Source organism: Rhinatrema bivittatum, chromosome 4 (assembly GCF_901001135.1).
Source record: "Rhinatrema bivittatum chromosome 4, aRhiBiv1.1, whole genome shotgun sequence".
Taxonomy (NCBI): Eukaryota; Metazoa; Chordata; class Amphibia; order Gymnophiona; family Rhinatrematidae; genus Rhinatrema; species Rhinatrema bivittatum.
Window position 1 is genome coordinate 458,043,765 of NC_042618.1, and position 22,909 is coordinate 458,066,673.

Below are 22,909 nucleotides of genomic sequence, written 5' to 3' on the forward strand. Positions count from 1 at the left end.
TGTATGTACTGCTCGCCACTTATCTTTTAAAGATCACAGCTGAGAAAAACAAATGTGATCAAAATCCTCAAAATGGCCACTTTTCAAACCAATGTTTTCCTCAAGGGTGGTTGTATATCCTCTTTAACTCAGTGCTTAAGAAATCAATCGGTATCCTTGTAGTAATATCTAGACAGTAATTAACTTCTCCTTGGCATCTAAATGTCAGATAAATTTAAAATGAACAACATGGATTTAGTCGTTAAGTCTTGCCTCACCAATCTGCTACAATATTTTGAGGATATATTATAAATAAGCACATGGATAAAAGTGAGCCAGTTGATACAGTGTATCTGGATTCCCAGAAAGCATTTGACAAAAAAGTTCCTCATGAGAGACTTCTTGGAAAATTAAAAAGTCATGGGATAGGGAGCAATGTCCTATTGTGGATTGGGAACTGGTTAAAAGATAGAAAACAGAGAGTAGATCTAAATGGTAAATTTTCCCAATGGAGAAAAGTGAATAGTGGAGTGCCCTGGGGATATGTTTGACCATTGCTTTTTAACATATTTATAAATGAGCCAGAAATGGGAACAATGAGTGAGGTACTGTATTTTTCGCACTACAAGACGCACCTGACCATAGGACGCACCTAGGATTTAGAGGAGGAAAATTAAGAAAAAAAATTCTGTCCCCTTGATGGGCTCTGTATGGAGCTCCCCCCCCTGGTGGCTGTCCGTGGGATTTTTTTTGTTTTGTTTTTTATAGTTAGGCAGAGAACATCCACACAGGTACTCACACTCACTGGTTTTCTGTCCCTAACATACATACATAGGCTCTTTCACACTCACTAGTGCTCTCCCTCACATATGCACATACCCACAGACAATCACACACTCAGACTCTCTCCCTCATACACACAGCTCTCTCACACCAGTTATTTTATACTTTCATGACTGCTCCAAAGTTCAATAATAAATAGTCAGGGCTGTATTACATTGATTAGGAGAGCAATTGCTCCTAATATTTCAACAGGTAGCCACTTAATCAGCACAGGCAGTAATTCTATTTGCTGGTCTGTGTCACGTGTCCTCCATCCCAGGCAGTATACCACCCCCATGACCCTCCAATACATCTAAACCACAAGGAGTGAAGTTCTTACTTTGGACTGCAAGTGAGGTCCTCTGACGGCAGAGCCCGAGCTCCCCGCCGGTTCCGGGGTGCATCTCACTGCAAGATCTGTTTGGCGCAGGTCAGTCATCACCTGTTTGAACCGCGTGGGCTACGGAGGCCCCTCCAGTTCAAACAGCTCCCTGCCGGTCTGCTGTTCCCGGAGTGCATCCCACTGCGAAGGCCAGCATGGCGCAGGTCAAATGCCAGCCGTCTGAACTGGAGGGGCCTCCATAGCCCACGCGGTTCAAATAGCTGATGTCTGACCTGCGCTGCACCGACCCTCGCAGCAAGATGCACCCCAGGAACAGCAGATTGGCAGGGAGCTCAGGTTCCGCCGGCAGAATATGACACACCTGCGCCACCATGCTTATTGAGCGGATTTGGGAGGAGGTGGGGGATGGCGCGCGAGAGGGAGAGACGCTACATTCGCTCCATAAGACGCACCCACATTTTCCCCCCATTTTTGAGGGGAAAAAAGTGCGTCTTATGGAGCGAGAAATACGGTAATCAAATTTGCCAATAACACAAAATTCTTCAAAGTTGTTAAATCACAAGAGGATTGTGAGAAATTGCAAGAGGACCTTGCAAAACTGGGAGACTGGGCATGCAAATGGAAAATGCAATTTAATGTGGACAAGTGCAAAGTGATGCAAGTAGGGAAGAGTAACCCAAAAGATAGCTACACAATGCAAGGTTCTACATTAGGCGTCACCATTCAGGAAAAGGATGTAGGCATCATCGTTGATAACACGTTGAAATGTTCTGCTCAGTGTGCAGCAGCAGCCAAGAAAGCAAAGAGAATGCTAGGCATTATTAGGAAAAGAATGGAGAATAAAACAGAAAATATAATGCATCTGTATTGTTCAATGGGACGACCTCATCTTGAGTATTGAATGCAGTTCCAATTACCACATTTCAAAAAAGATATTGCAGAATTAGAAAAGATACAGAGAAGAGCGACCAAAATGATAAAAGGGATGAAGAAAGGCTAACGTGGTTAGAACCTTTCAGCTTGGAGGAGAGATGGATGAGGGGAGATATGATACAGGCCGATTCTGCACAGTGCGCTCAGACCGAGCGCACCGTTAACCCCCGTTTGGACGCGCGTTTTTATACAGTAAGGGGTAATAGCGGATGGAAAACGCACGTCCAACCCCCCCGAAACTAATAGCGAGCTCAACATGCAAATGCATGTTGATGAGCCTATTAGTTAGTCCCGCTCGATACAGAAAGTAAAATGTGCAGCCAAGCCGCACATTTTACCATCAGAAATTAACTCCTGCCAAAGGCCTGCCGGCACCGGGAAAGTGTACAGAAAAGCAGAGAAAACTGCTTTTCTGTACACCCTCCAACTTAATATCATAGAGATATTAAGTCAGAGGCCCCAAAATTTAAAAAAAATACAAAATCTGCCTGCGGCCCGCGGGTTGGAAAACGGATGCTCAATTTTGCCGGCGTCCGTGTTCCGAATCCGTGGCTGCCAGCGGGTTCGACATCCGACGCCAGTAAAATTAATCGTTGGCTGTCAAACCCACTGACAGCCGCCGCCTCCTTATTAGCACGGACCCTCATTTGCATACTGAATCGTGTGCCCAGGAAACACATTTACCACTGCGATGGCTCCTGTAAACAAGAAGCCTAAGCACCTTTCTCTTTGTGTTGCCTGTCAAATTAGGGCTTCTCAACCTGACCTGTCTTCTAACCTGTGTCAGTGCTGTTCCGACGCTCAGGGAGTGTTGTCTTCCTCGGATTTTGCTAAGCCTGGCTCCTCCCATTCTGATGATGGTTACGGCCTTGGCTGTTGGGACGTCAGACCTTGGTTCTCCCTTGACTGACTCCTCCGCAGGAGAGGGCAGTTCTGAGGGCCCTGTACCAGTTCCTTCTGGGCTTGGTTTGGACCTGGCTGCTTTTTCTCGGGTGAAGTTTTTTCAAGGCTTGCTTACAAGCTTTTCTTCAAGCGTAGTCCTCCGCTTCCCCCAATCTTGTCAGATTGGACCCTCATCCGTTGGTTCCTCCCTCTTCTAGTCCTATGTGGAAGCGCTGTGGCTCATCTCTGCTCTCTGTGAGTATTCCTGACAGGAACCTGGATGGCACTGATAATGATGCAGATCCTAATTCCCAGGAGGATGGAGGGACCCCTCTGGGTCTGGAACCATATCGAACCATGTTGTGGTTCTTTCATAAAGATGACCTGCTGGCCCTGATTTCCCAGACTTTGAAACAGCTGAGTGTTCCTGATACGGATGCCATATCGGAGCCGAAGAAGAATCCCAATTTGGTTTCCTTGTGTAAAGCCTCTTGTTTTTGACCTGTGATGGACGCCATTCAGGAATTGATTGATCTTGAATGGGATGCCCCAGAGGTAAATTTTAAAAGGGGTCAGACATTGGAAGACCTGTACCCCCTGGATCCATCTGTGAGGATTGTTTGCATTTTCCCAAAGTGGATGCACTGGTATGTACTGTCTCTAAGCGGACAACAATCCCCGTAAAGGGAGGTGTGGCCTTGAATGATGTGCATGATAGGAGGATTGAGGCTATCCTTAAGCAAGCCTTTGAGGCAGTGGCGATGACTTTACAGATCGCTTCCTGTTACGCCCTAGTGGTGCGATCTTGTCTGTTTCTCTCTCAGGAGGTTGATGATTCTGGAGGGAATTCCAGAGCCACCTTTTTAGCAGACAATAGTGAAAATATTCCGCTATAAAATAAAGGCTCTTATTGTACGTAAAGAGTGACCATCATACAGCGCCTTTGCAACTGGTGGCTTATATGTGTAAGCTTTTACGAGCGCTGGGGCTTTATAATCATAGGTCACTTCTTGTGTGCTTATATAAGAGACTTTGAAATTAGTATATTCCCCCTTTTTTTAAGGTTGATAGGGGCTGTATAGAAATGCACTTATCTTGGAATGAGATGTCAAAAATGCAGCTGAACTTTAATCTTCTGCACTTGTCTTTTAAATCACAGATCAATAGTGCAGTAATATTAAATTCTTCCTTTGTGTCTACTGACACTGCAATGTTTCGAAGTGGTATATACTTCCTCTTCAGGGAACAGAAAGCTGTTAGCTGTGAAAGGATAAATCTGTGCAATGAGAAATAAATATAAAAGCCCTTTAATGTCAGCTTATAGCTTATCAAAAGAACATGGCTGCGGGAAGAGTTGGAACACTTACTGTTTGAAAAAGCGCGGTCAATATACCATCAGGAGTAAATATTCGTTGCGCTGAAAATATAAAACAAGCAAAACTAACACACTTCCGATAAATGTAAAAGTCCTTGAGATGAGATTTTCTTGTCACGGGGAATGTTAATTACTTTTTGGTGCCACAAGCTACCTGTCAGCATTGCTTCCCATAATTGACACTGGTCTTTGACAAAGATACCATTTTTAAAGGGAACCCCAACAGCCGGGGAAATTGACAACCGGACGTGACGGGGATGGTCATACCAAATAAGGTGAATGACATTTTAAGTGGTGGCCATTTTGGAAAAAGACCGCTGAAAATGCAATGGTTGAAAGATGACAGTAACAAAATGCCTAATATGGGAAATGACGTATTATACGGCCATCTTAATCGCCAGGATTCACCTCAGCATTTAAATCAGAGAGTACCATTCAACTCTTGCTTTTAAACCCACAGGTTCTACTGACTTTAAGCAAAAGATCCATTGTCAAACGCCTTCTGAAATTTCAAATATACTACAATTACTGGTTCACCTTTATCTACATGTTTATTAACTCCTTCAAAAAAGTGAAGCAGATTTGTGAGGCAAGACTTGCCCTGGGTAAAGCCATGCTGACTTTGTTCCATTAAACCATGTCTTTCTATATGTTCTGTGATTTTGATGTTTAGAACACTTTCCACTATTTTTCCTGGCACTGTAGTCAGGCTAACTGGTCTGTAGTTTCCCGGATCAACCCTGGATCCCTTTTTAAATATGGGGGTTACATTAGCCACCCTCTAGTCTTCAGGTACAATGGATGATTTTAATGATAGGTTACAAATTTTTACTAATAGGTCTGAAATTTCATTTTTTAGTTCCTTCAGAACTCTGGGGTGTATACCATCCGGTCAGGCAATTTACTACTCTTCAGTTTGTCAGTCAGGCCTACCACATCTTCTAGGTTCACCGTGATTTGGTTCAGTCCATCTGAATCATTACCCATGAAAACCTTCTCTGATGCGGGTATCTCCCCAACATCCTTTTCAGTAAACACCGAAGCAAAAAAATCATTTAATCTTTCCGCGATGGCCTTATCTTCTCTAATTGCCCCTTTAACCCCTCGATCATCTAACGCTCCAACTGACTCCCTCACAGGCTTTCTGCTTCGGATATATTTTTAAAAGTTTTTACTGTGAGTTTTTGCCTCTATGGCCAACTTCTTTTCAAATTCTCTCTTAGCCTGTCTTATCAATGACTTACATTTAACTTGCCAACGTTTATGCATTATCCTGTTTTCTTCTGTTGGATTTTTTTACCTGCCGGTGAGAAATTGTACTTGTGCATGTGATACAAAGAGCTCCTGTCTCTCAGAGAACGATCTCTGGAGGCTAGAGTGGCAGACCTGGAGGAGCTGAGGCAGACAGAGAGGTATATAGATGAGACCGTCAGGGACATAGTAGCCAAGTCCCAACTTCAGACTGGCAGCCTTGGTGCTGCTTTGGAGGAAGAAGGTCTCATGATTGGAGGGCATCAACCTGGTGCAGCAGGAAAGGATCCTGTAGCAAGGACCTGCTCTCCAGGTGGTGCATTGTCCTATCGCACCAAGAATGTGTCTCCAAGGCCTACTGCCCAGGAGGGAAGGGTTAGGTTGGCCGTCATAGTTGGTGATTCAATTATTAGGAATCTAGACAGCTGGGTGGCTGGTGGGTGTGAGGATCACCTGGTAACAATCCTACCTGGTGTGAAGGTGGCGGACCTCACGCATCACCTAGATAGGATTTTAGACAGTGCTGGGGAGGAGCCGGCTGTTGAGGTACATGTGGGCACCAACGACATAGGAAAATATAGGAGGGAGGTTCTGCAAGCCAAATTTAGGCTGTTAGGTAGAAAGCTTAAATCCAGAACCTCCAGGGTAGCATTCTCTGAAATGCTCCCTGTTCCACGCGCAGGTCCCCAGAGGCAGGCAGAGCTCCAGAGTCTCAATGCGTGGATGAGACGATGGTGCAAGGAAGAGGGATTCAGTTTTGTAAGGAACTGGGGAACCTTTTGGGGACGGGGGAGTCTCTTCCGAAGGGATGGGCTCCACCTTAACCAGGGTGGAACCAGACTGCTGGCACTAACCTTTAAAAAGGAGATAGAGCAGCTTTTAAACTAGAAGTTACGTAACTAACAGACTGAAAATACAATTAACAGGGCAGGGTAACCTGGTTTTCGTCCCGCTTCTGTTCTCCTTCCTTGTTGGACTGATTCTTGGCTTTCGACCCCTGGACCGGCTGTCGTTCTTTGTTTGGCTTGACCTTGGACTGACTGCGGACCCTTCTCCTGGCTTGCTTCTGGACTGGCTGCAGACCCTTCTCCTGGCTTGCTTCGGGATTGGCTGCGGATCCTTCTCCTGATTTGCTCCTGGACTGGCTGTGGACCCTTCTTCTGGCTTCAACCCTCGGAACGGCTTTTGACTACTCTTCAGCTTCGACTCCTGGACTGACTCGGCCTGCTGGAGGCGCCAGCCATCTGGGATCAATGACCTGAAGGAGGCGCCTGCATCCAGACCAATCTTCAGTCCTGAGGGAGTCTCCTAAGTCCCAGCGGCCGGGTTCCTACAGGCTCCTCCTGGGGGAACCGTGAACTTCCAGGGCGAAGTCTTTTACTCGACTGGCGAACCTTCAAGCCTTGCCCTCCGACGGTAAGGACCAGCGAGGGTTAACTCCCCCTTTGGCAGTAATAGCCTTACCTCGGAACAGGGGTCCACTTCCGGAGTCATAACAGAACCTAACATTGTGTAACTACAGCATGGGTTATTTTTCCCTATATGCACTTATCCACATTAAATTTCATCTGCCACATGGATGCCCAATTTTCCAGTCTCAGAAGGTCTTCCTGCAATTTATCACAATCTGCTTGTGATTTAACTCCTCTGAACAATTTTGTGTCATCTGCAAATTTGATTATCTCACTCGTCGTATTTCTTTCCAGATCATTTATGAATATATTGAAAAGTATGGGTCCCAATACAGATCCCTGAGGCACTCCACTGTCCACTTCCTTCCACTGAGAAAATTGCCCATTTAATCCTACTCTCTGTTTCCTGTCTTTTAGCCAGTTTGTAATCCACAAAAGGACATCGCCACATATCCCATGACTTTTTACTTTTCCTAGAAGCCTCTCATGAGGAACTTTGTCAAAAAAGTCCCTACAGTACAACACTGCATAGAATTTATTCATAAATTCGAAGATCTCAAATGGATCATCCTTTATCATGTTCCTCCTTCTAAACGTGAAGGCGATAGACCTGCAATACTAAATACAAAAGAGAATCAATGGATCCTTCTACCAATTTTTGAATGAAGATCTTTTGACTAAAATAGCTTCTTTCACCTCCCCTTTTAACCATGCTGGTGATCGTTTTGCCTTCTTTCCACCTTTCTTAATGTGTGGAATACATCTGGACTGTGCTTCTAGGATGATATTTTTTAACAATGACCATGCCTCTTGCACACTTTTTACCTTTGTAGCTGCTCCTTTCAGTTTTTTTCTAACTATTTTTCTCATTTTATCAAAGTTTCCCCTTTGAAAGTTTAGCACAAGTGGATTTGCTTACTGTCCACCTTCCAGTCATTAATTCAAATTTGATCATATTATGATCACTATTGCCAAGCGGCCCCACCACTGTTACCTCTCTCACCAAATCCTGTGCTCCACTGAGAATTAGATCTAAAATTGCTCCCTCTCTTGTCGGTTCCTAAACCAATTGCTACATAAAGCTGTCATTTATTTCATCCTGGAACTTTATCTCTCTAGCATGTCCCGATGATACATTTACCCAGTCAATATTGGGGTAATTGAAATCTCCCATTATTACCACACTACCAATTTGGTTAGCTTCCCTAATTTCTCTTAGCATTTCACTGTCCCTCTCACCATCTTGCCCAGGTGTACGGTAGTATACCCCTATCACTATAGTCTTCCCCAATACACTAAGGATTTCTACCCATAAAGATTCGATTGTGCATTTAGTCTCATGCAGGATGTTTATCCTGTTGGACTCTATGCCATCCCAGACATAAAGCGCCACACTGCCTCCCGGGTGCTCCTCTCTGTCATTGCGATATAATTTGTAACCCAATATGGCACTGTCCCATTGGTTATCCTTCTTCCACCATGTCTCTGAGATGCCAATTAAGTCTATGTCATCATTCACTGCTATACATTCTAATTCTCCCATCTTACTTCTTAGACTTCTGGCATTAGCATACAAACATTTCAAAGTTTGTTTTTTGTTTGTATTTTCATTCTGCTTTTTAATTGATAGAATTTTTTAGCTCAGGTGAGTTTTTAGTTTCAGGCACTTGGACTACTTTTCTTATTATTGGAACCTCACTGTCTGGATGCCCTAATTCTAATGCATCATTAGTATCCTTTGAAGATACCTCCCTCCGAACCATGCGCTGCTGAGTGACTGTCGGTTTTCCCCTTTGCCACTGTTAGAATTCATTGCTAGTTTAAGGTTAGTATTTGTTTGCCAGTATTAGAATTGTTGGGGTAGTGGGAAATAGACTGATTCTCTAAGCTAGCGAAAGATAATATTACTTGCCAGTGTTGAAATTCTAAGGTAGTTTAAAGATTAGTATTTCTATGCCAGTGTTTTAATTATTTGCTAGTTTTAAGGTTAGTATTTGTTTGGAATTATTAGAATTTTTTGTGTAGTGGGAAAATAGCTAGTAAAAGATAGTATTTCTTTGCCAGTGTTAGAATTATTTGCTAGTTTTAAGGTTAGCATTTATTTGTTTGAAAGTATTAGCATTGTTTGTGTAATGGGAAAATAGACTTTGATTCTCTGAGCTAGTAAAAGTATTTGTTTGCTACTGTTAGAACTGTTTGTGTTGTGGTAAATAAAACTTTGCTTCACTGAGCTAGTAAAAGATATTATTTCTGTGCCACTGTTTGAATTCTGAGTTTGCAAAGATCACTTACTTGATCTGAGAAGGTGAGAGTACTGGGTCCTGGGCAATTAGTTACTAGTTTGATTCCCATCTACCCCAGGCTCATTTTTTGATATATAGATTATTACTCCCATTAGGAGGAAAATCTTCCAAATAAGTCAGTTAGTTACTTAATATAACATTAAATTAACCCTGATTTTAGTGATTGACTATATAGTCCTGCTGCAGGTCTTTCATTACTTACAATCAACCAGTTATCAAATTTAAAAACCACAGATTTTAAAAGATACCTAATGAATACAATTTCAAAGCCTTAATCATATTTAGCAACCCTTAAATTGAGACATACCTATGCCTTAATTAGCCTTTAAAATTTGATCAACTCAACAGATTAAGATGCTATCCAGTCTTTTGCACCGAGTGCCACAGGTATGATTATATACCTGTTGGGGAGAGGTTGTGTGTGTGTGCATTTACTGCAAAGAGCTTCTGGCTCTCAGAGAACGAGTGAGATCTCCGGAGGCCAGGATGGCAGACCCAGAGTAGCTGAGGCAGACAGAGAGGTTATAGAGGAGATCTTCAGGGACATAGAATAGTGGTCCAAACTCCAGTCTTGTAGCCCTTCTGCTGCTTTGGAGGAGCAAGCTCACCTGGCAGGAGATCATCACCTTGGTGTGGGAGAAATGTAGCTAGGCCCTCCAAGTGATGTTTTATCCTTTCTCACCAAGGATATATATTGGTGAGATATATCCTTGGTGAGATATATCCTCACCAAGATATATCTTGGTGAGAAATATCCTCACCAAGATATATCTTTGGATATATCCTTGGTGAGATATATCCTCACCAAGATATATCTTTGGATATATCTTTGGATATATCTTGGTGAGGATATATCTCACCAAGGATATATCTTGGTGAGGATATATCTCACCAAGATATATCCTTTCTCACCAAGGATATATCCCCTGGAGGTTCTGGATTTAAGCTTTCTACCTAACAGCCTAAATTTGGCTTGCAGAACCTCCCTTCTATATTTTCCTATGTTGTTGGTGCCCACATGTACCTCAACAGCCGGCTCCTCCCCAGCACTGTCTAAAATCCTATCTAGGTGATGCGTGAGGTCCGCCACCTTTGCACCAGGTAGGATTGTTACCAGGTGATCCTCACACCCACCAGCCACCCAGCTGTCTAGATTCCTAATAATCGAATCACCAACTATGACGGCCGACCTAACCCTTCCCTCCTGGGCAGTAGGCCTTGGAGACACATTCTTGGTGCGATAGGACAATGCACCCCCTAGAGAGCATGTCCTTGCTACAGGATCCTTTCCTGCTGCCCAGGAGGAAATGGTTAAGATGGCCATTGTAGTGGGTGATTTTATCATTAGGAAAGTAAATAGCTGGGTTAGCTAGTGGGCATGAGGATCACTTGGTAATTTGCCTTTCTGGTGTGAAGGAAGTGGACCTCACATGCCAGGGGAGGAGTGCTGGGGAGAAGCCTGCTGTCATGGTACATGTGAGTACCAGTGACATAGGAAGGTTCAGGAGGCTAAATTTAGACTCTTAGGTAGGAAATTGAAATTCTGAACCTCTAGAGTTTTATTCTCAGAAATGCTTCCTGTTCCTCACGCAGGACCCCAGATGCAGAGTCTCAGTGGGTAGCTGAGAGGATGGTGCAGGAAAAAGGGGTTTAGGTATGTTAGGAACTGGGGAACATTCTGGGGAAAGGGGAGTTTATTCCGACGGATGGGATCCACCTTAACCAGAGTAGAACCAAGCTGCTGGCGCTAATATTTAAAAAGGAGATAGCTAAGCTTTTAAACTAGAACATGGAGGAAAGCCAATAGTCACTCAGCCTTGCATGGTTTGGAAGGAAGTAACTTCAGAGGATACTGGCAAACCAACTTGCCGATTCAGTAAAAGTCGCGGGAGAGCGGGCGAGCGCACAGGCCACTCTCCTGTGTGCACGATTCAGGGGGGAAGAAGATGCAAATTAGGGCCCGAGGTAAAAAGAGGCACTAGGGACACTAGCGCGTCCCTAGCACCTCCTTTCTGACAGGAGTGGCGGCTGTCAGCGGGTTTGACAGCGGACGCTCAATTTTTCCGGCGTCGGTTCTCGAGCCCGCTGACAGCCACGGGTTCGGATAATGGATGCCAGCTAAACTGAGCATCCATCTTCCGACCCATGGGCCGCCGGCCGATTTAAAATTTTTTTTTTTATTTTGGGGCCTCCGACTTAATATCGCTATAATATTAAGACGGAGGATGTACAGAAAAGCAGTTTTTTCTGCTTTTCTATACACTTTCCCCGGTACTGGCAGAAATTAACGCCAGCCTTTGGGCAGGTGTTAATTTCTGAAAGTAAAATGTGCGGCTTGGCTGCACGTTTTACTTTCTGTATCGCGCGGGAATAACTAATAGAGCCATCAACATGCATTTGCATGTTGCGGGCGCTATTAGTTTCGGGGAGGGGGGTTGGATGCAGGTTTTCGACGCTCTATTACCCCTTACCACAAGTAAGTTAGAATGTCCCGATAGAGAGGTGGTAAAAGCTGAAAAAACCAGATATATTTAAATAAGAGTGTGCAGATAAAAGTGACTCCAAACTGCCTCTATCATCTGTTAATAAGCAGGTTTAAATTCTCTGCATGCAAATGGCAGAAGTCTGAAAAATAAGACTGGAGAGTTAGAATGTATGGTGCTAAAGGAAGATATAGACATAATAGGCATCTCGGAGACCTGGTGGAAGGAGGATAACCAATGGGACTCTGTGATGCCAGGGTACAAACTATATCGCCAAGACAGAGCAGATAAAATTGGTGGAGGGGTGGCACTATATGTTAAGGATGGAATAGAGTCAAGCAGGATAAAAGTTTTACAGGAGATAAACTGCACTCTTGAATCCCTATGGATAAAAATTCTAAGGGTAAAAGGGAAGAGTATAGTAGTGGGCAGAGCTTAATTTGAAGACCAAAAGGAAGTGGAACTGTGGAGCAGTTTGGGGGTGGGGAAGCAGAGTGGGGGAAACAGCACCAGGGCAGGGTGTGACCTGTGTGTGTAGGCCAAGATCAGGGCTGAGTGTGAACTCTGTGTCTCTTCTAAGCACAAACACTAACATGCACTCTCTCTCACACACATATGTGAACACAGTCTTCACACTTATTCTCCTCCTTATCCCAGTGATCCTTCATCCCCAGCTTACATCAGTGCTCAACCTCCAGCCATTCTTTACCCCCAGTGCTGAGTAAGCACTGCTGGGTGAAGAACACTTGGAAGCTGTGGTGGAGGGTCACTGAGGTAAGGATGAGGAGGGTAGAGAGAATGGGGCCCTTTCTTTCCTCCCTCCTCCTCTCGACCCTGATGATCCTGGTTCTCCATCCCAAGACCCATCCCACTCCCCCATGACTCCACCCCACTCCCCCATGACTCCATCCCCAAGACTCACCCCACTCCCCCATGACTCCACCGGTGGTCCTCATCTCCCCCCAGTGGACACAGAGTCCCCAAAATCTCACTCCAAATTCCTGGTGGTTCTTTAGTCCTCCTCCTTGCCCCGATGGTCACAAATTCTGGAAAAGTATCCTTACCAGCAACTCTTCCCCTCTCCCTCCTTGGCTAGTAAGGCACACGCCTCCTCTTTGAACCGGACTGAGCTGGCTATCCTCTGCCTTGGAGGTGCGGGCAGATTGTCATGCACCATCCGCTCTCCTCAGACAGGCTTGATGAGGGTTTGGAATTCAAAAGTGCATCCTGCTCTTTGCCTCCTTGGGGAAAAATAGGGGAGCAGCACCACATTCTCTCCTTGCTCAGTCTTTCCCACTCCCTGCCCACCCCCCACCAACACACACTCCTATCCCTTCCCCTCCCCTCATTCACTCTTTCCCTGAGAAAAGAACTATATTAGATGTGGTTCTCAGTGGAACACAGGGCCTGGTACAAGAGATAAAAGTGGTGGATCCACTTGGCAACAGTGATCATAATGTAATAAAATTTGACATAATCACTGGAGGGCAAATACTAAGGAAAACTACTGCAGTAGCATTTAACTATAAAAAGGATGATTATCATCAAATGAGAAAAATTGTTAGAAAAAAACTGAAAGGAGCAATGCACAAGGTTAAAAACTTGCAGGAAGCATGGATGCTGTTTAAAATGACCATCCCTGAGGCCCAGACAAAATGTATTCTATGCATTATTTTTTATTATTGCTGTCTAACGGTTGATACTTATTTTATGTTTTGTAATTTGCATTACCTGTGCTTGTAATCCACCTAGAATAGAGCCTAGTAATAGGCGAAATACAAATTACTGTAAATAAGTACAGTAAATATTACAACATTAAAAAAGGTTGAAGAAACTCAAATGGCTGCCAACGTGGTTTGATAGTGAGGCAAATAAAGCCAAAAAGACATCATTCAGAAATGGAAAGCAGATCCTATGCATAAGCACTGGCAAGTTAGATGTGCAAAACAAATTAAGCAGGCTAAGAGGGAATTTAAAAGGAAGCTTGTCATAGAGTTAAAAACAAGTAATAAAAACCTTTCAAGTTCAATCGAAGCAAATAGTCTGTGAGGGAGTCAGTTGGGCTGCGAAATGACTGAGGAGTAAAAGGGGTGAAATAGCAGAACACATGGGACTTTTTCAAATGCATATAAATAGAAAACGTGGTGCAGAAAAATGTATCAGTATATAATGCTGTATGTAACAATACTTATGTATGCTAAGATATGGAATTAGGGACCATCATACCACCCACTGTGCTCACAAGTTAGAACTTGTATCTTCCGCACTTCATTGGGTCACTTTTAATCATTGGTCCAAAATGAGCTAGCATCTAAAAGTTCAGTTTCAATTTTTGTTTTTATATTATATATATATTTTTTATATATAATATAATATATATTATATTATATATAAAATATATATATATATAATATATATTATATTATATATAAAAAAAATATATATATAATATATATTATATTATATATATATAAAATATATATATAATATAAAAAACAAAAATTGAAACTGAACTTTTAGATGCTAGCTCATTTTGGACCAATGATTAAAAGTGACCCAATGAAGTGCGGAAGATACAAGTTCTAACTTGTGAGCACAGTGGGTGGTATGATGGTCCCTAATTCCATATCTTAGCATACATAAGTATTGTTACATACAGCATTATAAACTGATACATTTTTCTGCACCACGTTTTCTATTTATAGGTTACTTTAATCGTGGGGTTATATAGTAAGAGAGATTTTGGATTTACTTTTTCAAATGCCCCATATTTTGTTTCAAAATTGTGTAAAACTATGCAAATAAAATATAACAGAATAGAAAATAAAGGAAACCTAGGAATAAGATTCAGAGGTGCAGTTAAACATTTTAAAAGAAACAGGCAAGTTGATCTGAAAATATACTGTACCTAATATAGCCCTGCTCTAAATTTGGAGGCAGTAAATTAGCTTTAATTGTACTTAATTTCTACTGCTTAACCTCTATAATTACTCATAATTAGGCCGATCTAATAAGACGTGTGCTAAAATTGGAGCAAAATTTTAGCACGGCTTTACGTTACTCACATGGTAAAATCCTGCAGCCCGCAGGATGCAGTAAGCTAATTGCCTGCAAATGCCCCATGAGTAAAAAGAGCACACTAAACGGAAAAAGCGCATTTATTTTTACTCACAGTGTTATAGAGCTGCAAATCTATGGTAAAAAATGGCTATTGAATTTACTGGCTTCTTCAGAGCTTTGCATATCTAGGACCAGCCCAGGCAGCATCCCGCACCAAAAATGTAATGGGAGGAAGCCAACAAGATAATCCGATGAGACCAAACTGAGGAAGGGTCCTGGTGGCTCTCCATCTCCCACAACCCAGCTGGAGATGAAAGTTTTGGAAGAGGGCAGAGAGTATGTTTGGCTCAACCTATCTTAGACCGCACCTATTTTTTTTTTTCATAATGGCATTGTTTGGACTCACAGCTCACAGGATGGCCTTGCGAGCCACCATGCTCATCCCAATGCTGCCAGCAGGCTCCGACCTCAATGCGGCATGGACACCGCCAACCACAGACTGACATGCCACTATACCACCGCTATCCTAGCTCCACCTAAGGCGTGTGCACTTAGTCTCCTCTTTTAAAGGGCCTGCGGGGGGGGGAATCCCCGTGGCACCTCTCATGACATCAGCAGACCCTAACTATATAAGGTTTCCTTGGACTGCCTACCCATGCCTCAGCAATGGGTCTCTTGCATCAGCAATGCATGTTGCTCCTGCGCTTTGGTTCCTGTCTGCATTCCTGGGTCCTGTCCTCGTCCAGCCTTCCACATCCAGCCTTCTTTGTCCTGCCATCCTTGTCTGGTCCTGCTTTGTCCTGTCTGTCTCATCTACATCTTTAGTGTGTCTTCGTCTTGGCCTGACTTCTGGATTCTTACCTCTTACCTGGACCTGACCACAATTGTCTGTGACCTGGACCTGACCACGATTGTCTGCAGCCCTGCCGGCCGCCAGGACCCAAGGGTTCAACCTGTGGGAGAGATGGCTGGTATAGATGAAGCTCCAGCCTGTTTCACTACTCGGTGTGTTCCCCAGATGTCAGCGAAGGCTTTGTAGGTTTGCCTATGAGTCTGCGTCAACTATGCCACAGCAACAAGGGCTTACACCCAATCTACCCATTACATATCGCAAGCCAGTTCTGTGATGGTGATCTTGTCCTTGGTTCTCATAATTCTTGTCAGGGACCAGGATATTGACTTCATGGTCTGTGCGTGTCTGGAAAATCACTGCACCCTTCTGGCCAATGAACTTGGGGTGATACTTGGAATCCAGAGCTTGAAACTCCTCAGTGCCCATTCTTCCTGCTCAGCCTGCAGTTACTTCACTTTTTATGGATTGGATTTTAGATTAAATTACTCACCTTTCCAAATCCAAGCTCAAGGTGAGTTACAATCAGGGACAATTGGTAAGCCCCTACCCCAGAGAGTATGCAATCTAAATTAATACCTGAGGCAACGGAGGGTGAAGTGACTTGCCTAAGGTCATAAAGAGCAGAAATTTCATGCAGTAGAAAATATGTTGAAAAGCAGTCATTCTATAGCATGCCTCCCTGTATTGCATGGTGTTAACTATTCAGCTCAATTTATGTGAACTTAGCATTGGACATACACTATTCAAACTACTGGTTTTAACATTCCCCAAAAACTGATAAATACCAGACTTAAGATTGAACAGAAAAATGCATGCTAAAATGCGGATTAAAACTTGGGCTAAAGTCAGCTCACTTTAATACATAGCTCCATTGGGTGAATGATTGTGCAGTAAGAATAACCTTTATTAGACTGTTTTTCTAAGTGAATGTTTTGATAAATGACCTCTAGAGGGAGTATAGTCCTAATTATATAAGCCTGATTTCTCAATGTGAGGAGGAGGATTCATGTTGTTAGAATAAGAAATCCATAGGAGCAGAACTTCTTTCTAGTTCTGGGTATATCCCTTAAGGCCTGTTGATTTATCCAGTCCAGCAAGTTTCTTTTGTTAAGATGAATATTGATTTAACAGAGGTGCTCGAGCTCTAGGAGGAACTATGAACATTGCTATCTACAAGAACAATTTCCTGCCAGGAGCAGGGCCAGCACGTCCATTAGGCGAACTAGGCTGTTCCCTAGAGTGCCAACCATTAGGGGGCATGGAAAATCACCAGCACAAGCTTTTGTCCCAGTTGCCGAAGACCCAGGGAAGAAAGGCCCAGCAAGCTGCAGCCGACAAGCAGGGGAGAAAGGGCCTTGAGCCACGGATGGAGCCCATTCCACCTGCAGAAGAAGAGGAGAGGCCCAGGAGAGATGTTAGCAGAATCCATCCCGGCCATGGCTGAAAAGGCAGGGGAGAGGTGTGGGGGAGGAGAGCTGTGGAGGGGAGCCATCATGGCTGAAGACACAGAAGAGAGAAGCCTAGAATGAGCGACCAAGAGAGACTGTGCATTTGTATATGACTGAGAGAGACTTGGTGTAGTGTGTATGTTTGAGAGAGAGAGCACATGTGAACAGTGAGGGCATGTAAGTGAGAGAGAGAGAGAGTACCTGTGAGCAGTGAGAGTGTGAAGTATATGTTAGCTCTGTGGACCTTTGAGCTGGCACAAGTGCTGGTAACACCCCCGAGGGACGGCCCCCAGAGGACTTCGTAGCCGGGAGGCAGTACAGATTCAGGAGACCCAGAAGGAGCTTCACCTATACCGACCCGGTTCCCCTCAGGTTGAGCCCTTGGGTGCTGGGGCCGCAGGACTTAGGTGGGAGTCTCCCGGTGCAGGGCGATCCAGAGGAGGAGGCAGCGTCAGGAAGTCCGGGTCGAGGCAGGCTGAGTACAGAAGCACCGTGGGCAGTCCAGAAGTCAGGGCAAGCGGAGAACAGGCTGAATTTGGAACCAGGCCAGGGGTCAGGGCAGGCAGTGGACTCAGAGAAGCCAGGAACAAGCCAAAGGTCAGGGCAGGCAGCAGACGAGAAACCAGGAAGCCAAGCAGAAGTCGAAACCGAGCAGACCATTCAAGGGACAAGGAGCCAGGAACAGCGAAACCTCGGACAAGGAACAGGCAGGAACTCAGGAACAGGCAGGAACGCAGCAACACACACTCAGAGAGTAGGACCTGTTGCCAAGGCAGAGAATGCTGGGCTTAAATAGCCAGGGCATCTGATGTCATCTTCGAGGGCCGGGCCGAGGTTTCCCGCCGTGGCTCCTTTAAGATGCGGCAGGTGCCGCGCACACGCGCCTAAGGAGGCGTGCACAGGAAGCCTTTCAGCAGTGTCCCGAACTGCATGGGAGGCCTGCAGCGGCCAAGAAGCACAGTGGCCATCTCAAGCCACTGGAGAGAGGTACTCGGCGTCGGGGCCTGCTGGAGCAGGTAAGAGGAGCCAACTGCGGGGAACCACGGGCGGGATTCCCAACGATATATGTATTACAGAGAGTGAGCATGTGCGTGTGAAGGAGAGAGGAGGCCTTTGTGAGTGTGGGTGTGTGTGTGAGAAAGAGAGAAGGGCGCCTGTGAGTGAGTGGGGGTATGTGTGAGTGAGAGAGAGAAAGGAACCCTGAGTGAGGGTTAGTGGCTGAATGAGAGGAGGAACCTGAGGTGTGTGTGAATGGAAGACGGAGCTTGTGGAGGTGAGTGAGGGGGTGTGTGTGAGAGAGAAGAGAGCCTGTGTAAGGGGGTGAGAGTGTGTGTGTGAGAAAGAGAAAGGGAATGTATATATGTGAGAGTGAGAGACCGTATGTGTAGGAGAGCCTGTGTGCATGGAGATAACGTGTGTATGTGAACGTGAGGTAGAGGATAAAAACTGGTGCGCAACATCCCCCCTCCCCACCCCATCAGGGCATTGGTTAATCAAAGTTCCTAGGTATTGAGAGCTGGCGGATTTCCATCCTTGTTAGTTTTAATCATTGGGTGTTATTTGATGTGTCTGCTGTTTTGCAATTTTTTTTTTTGTGTTTGGAATATGTTTTTTTTAATATGAGTTTTTAAGTATTGAAAGTTATTCTATTTGTCAGCTATTTTGAAATATTCTTTGCCAAAATATTGCTTGTACTATTATTGAGAGGGAGGAGGTCGAGGCGGGGTAGGGGGCAGCAAGACTGAAAATTTGCCTAGGGCGCCTTATACCCTTGCACCAGCCCTGGCCAGGAGGATCCTATGCAGATGGACTCAGGGCTACCAGTGAGTTCTGCCATATCAGTGGGGTCAATTGGAGAGAATTTGTGTACATTCATAGAGCTGATGGAGATCTAATTGTTTTGTTTACTGCTGTTAAGATTTAGGATCTGTGTACATACAAGACTATCTGTTAAGATTTCTGCACCTTGGATCCTGTTACTCATCCATTTTATTATGTTCAATAATTTTTGATATACCGCTGTATCACCAAAGCATTTTTACTGCTGATACCCCAGAAGACTAAACAAAAGTTTGATAAGTTAGAACCTTAAAGATGTGGTGTGAAACTCCCTTTATGAATTCTAAGGCTGTGGGTTCGATAAGGAAGAGATGACTGAGAGACACTGGCAAGAGTTTTACTGAGGGGGAAGCTAGATGGTCACAGAGAGGACAAGGGTGGAATATTTTCTTTTCCCTGTTCTGCACAAAAAAGTACAGCATTGCCTCCTGAGCCTGATCCAATCCAACATCTTACCCAAGCAATTTTTTGAAACATAGAAATGACGGCAGAAGAAGTCCAAATGGCCAATCCAGTCTGCCCAGCAAGCTTTCACACTTATTTTTTTTTCTCATACTTATCTGTTACTCTTGGCCCTTATTAGTAACTTTTTGGTTCTAGTTACCTTCCACCCTCACCATTGATATAGAGAGCAATGCTGGAGCTGCATCTAAGTGAAGTATCTAGCTTAATTGGTTAGGGGTAGTAACTGCTGCAGTAAGCAAACTACTCCCACGCTTATTTGTTTAACCAGCCTGTGCAATTCAGTCCTTGTTGGTTGTTGTCTGAATATAAATCCTTTTTCTTCATTCCCCCTGCCATTGAAGCAGTGAGCTGCGCTGGATATAAATTCCAAGTGAAGTATCAGGCTTAATTGATTCGGTTAGTAACCACCGTAACAAGCAAGCTACACCCATGCTTATTTGTTTACCCAGACTAGGTAATTCAGTCCTTGTTGGTTGTTGTCTGATTATAAATCCTCTTTTCTTCATTCCCCCTGCCGTTAAACCAGAGAGCTATGCTGGATATGCACCTACAAACTTGGTGCCTCAACAAAACAGCATCTGGACTTGTTTATTTTTATGTGTCCTTAATAGAGGGTTACGCTAACACTGCTGTTTTAAGGATGATGTCCTAAAATGGGAAGTTGTTTTCTGCACCACTGTATTTCATATAGAGCAGAGAAATTTCCAGAAGTTCTCTGTTGCAGCTGCCCCAGGTTTGAGGATCCTTCCTTATAAGAGCCTGGTATAATGTTGGAGTACATCATATGGAAGTATCCCCCGAGTTAGGGAAGCTTTTTCCTTAGAGAGCACATGATATGTTAAATTTGTCTCCAAGGGAATTATTTATAATCTGAACTTGAGTCCCAGAAGGAAGGTATCATGGTCGATGTCACTGCATTACATAGAAAGAAACATAGAAGATCTTCATATTTTATTTATTTATTTATTTATTTATTTAAGATTTTTATATACCGACTTTCTTGATACAGATCAAATCAACTCGGTTTACATAGAACGATAGTTCATTAACAATAACTAGTCTGATCTCAAGAGGAGACAGAGAGGGAGCAGGAAGTAGAAAGTTACATTATAACAAGGGAGAGCAACTTGGAATTGGAGATGAAGAGAAGGATAACCAAGGTAGAGAGAAATAAACAGAGAGTGGGGCTTGAAGACAAACCTTTGGAGATTAACTCTAGCATAATAACCTGATTATGTGACACTCTGCTAGATTACGATATGATATGATATGATATGACTGAAAACAGCTGATATGACCAGACAGAGTCAAGAGAGCATTGCCAGTGTCTGGTCAGGTCTTCTACGTCTCATTCTTTGTAACGTGGTGGTTTCTGGTATGTTGTTAAGTTCATATCACCATCAGATTCAGGTTCAATTTTCTCAAATGTGTCATCATGGTAGATGTTCCTGAATTTAACTGAAATCCCCGTGGAATAGATTTTTGAGCAAAAGCGGTGTCACATTGCATATTGAGTCCAAGAAGAAGAAAGGGGGCTCAAGCCTTCCCACAATTATGAATGTCAGGACTGAATGGGATTCCCACAGGTACGAGGCTGAATCCCACAGGTACGAGGCTGAATCCTAGGCTCTGTGAGTTTATAGAGCAGGTCACAATAAAGTAACCTGGTAGAGAGAGAGAAAACTGAGCAAGTGCTTGTCTCTCTAAACCAAGATTCTAGGGAATTACCTCTGATCTGTCTAGGATTAGTTTCTTTAGAGCAAGGCCTCTTTGTGATGGTTATGTGGCCAGGATATGGTATGGTGCACATCCTATTAATAGTCACATCAGTTCAAGTGCTAAAGGTTTATTACTATTATGAATCATTTTTAATGCAGAGATTTTAAAATCTGGTGCCAAATGGATTCAGTGATTATTGTGAATCTTCCTTTGCTGTAATATCAACAAGATACCCTTCAGTATATACAGTAAATGTGTCACACTTAGGAGTTTGGCTTTACAATTCATATATATATAGAGAGAGAGAGAAAGAGAGAGAGAGAGAGTGAGAAAGAAAACAGATGGCTTCACTCTATATATCTTTAGAGCATAAGAAGTTAAGAACATACCCTACAGTCTGAGCTATTTTAAGAGTATTACGTTGTTGAAGCCATGATAGCAGGCTCTGTTGTGAGATTATTGCCCCTGATGTGTATTACATGTTGGAAACCTAAAGCATTTCATAAAAGGTGAAAGGAAACCATGACGGGTGGTAAGGAGGGGCTTGGGTTTGATTCCTGGCTCAGGGGTTCTGCATCCCAGGCTGGCTGGGGATGCTACGGAGGCAGCGTTCACAGTCATCGCAGAATGATGACTTGGCTTCTGATCTAAGGTCTGTCGCTGTAATAATTGGACTAAAGTACATGGGGGTGAGAGAGGGGGGAATGAAATCTCCAGGTGGTTGCAAATGAAAACTCAGGGCCCTAGATCCCAGCCCTGGCTCTGATGAAGCTGGAAGCCCAAAAGGAGTGTGAGGAAACCGATGAGTCAAATAAAAATGGTGATAGGTAATTTGTCTTGGGCAAAGCCCACAACCAATCAGTTGTAAAAAAAAAAAAAAAAAAAAAAAACCTTGAGAAGTCATGACCAACACGAGAGTGCTTTGAAAATCTTCTTCCTGCAGGAGCTCACAGCTGATTAGCTGGCATGGAGCATTTTGTTTCCTGGACTTCCATTTGCCCCCACGCATGCTTCAAAAGCACAAGATCAGAAAGCTTGTGTGGTACAATATTGCTATAAAATGTCCCCGGATTCTAGTTGCCAGGACCAGTGGACAGATTAGTATGTTAATGATCCAGGATTCCACATCTCATAAAGCATATTTTTCATCCAAAAGTAAGTGTTATTAAATGCTGGGCAGGTAATTAGAAAACTGGTAAAGATGAAAAAGACGTGTACCAATGTTGTAACTTAATCTGAATATCACATGTGGAGCAACAGGAGTTTTAACTGTTGTTATTTGTCTACTATGTAAAACTCTTTTTATTGTGAGAACCTTTTCTTTCCCTGATGATTTTTATGTTAAAATACAAGTGGCAGCCTAGTAGTACAATGTTCTACAGCAGTAGTAGATTAATCCCTGAGCCAGAACGAGCTAATGACATCACACCGTAAGAGGAGGCAGGGGACAGGGTTAATTCCTGAGCCAGTATGAGCTGCTGACATCACAACTGCTGACATCATGCTGTGAGAGAAGGCATAGTGACGGTTGGTACTGTGGCAGTTTTGAGATACATTTCATATGGGATATACAACTGTGAGTTGACAGCAAAATGTCATTCAGGACTTTCAGATCTGACTGAAAAAGATACAGAGTTTAACTTTGTAGAAAAACTGATTTAGGAATATTAGTATTACTGTGAAGATTCCTTTTTCTTTATCTATATGTTGTATTGTAGTTTTAATCTTTTTTTATTCACTGT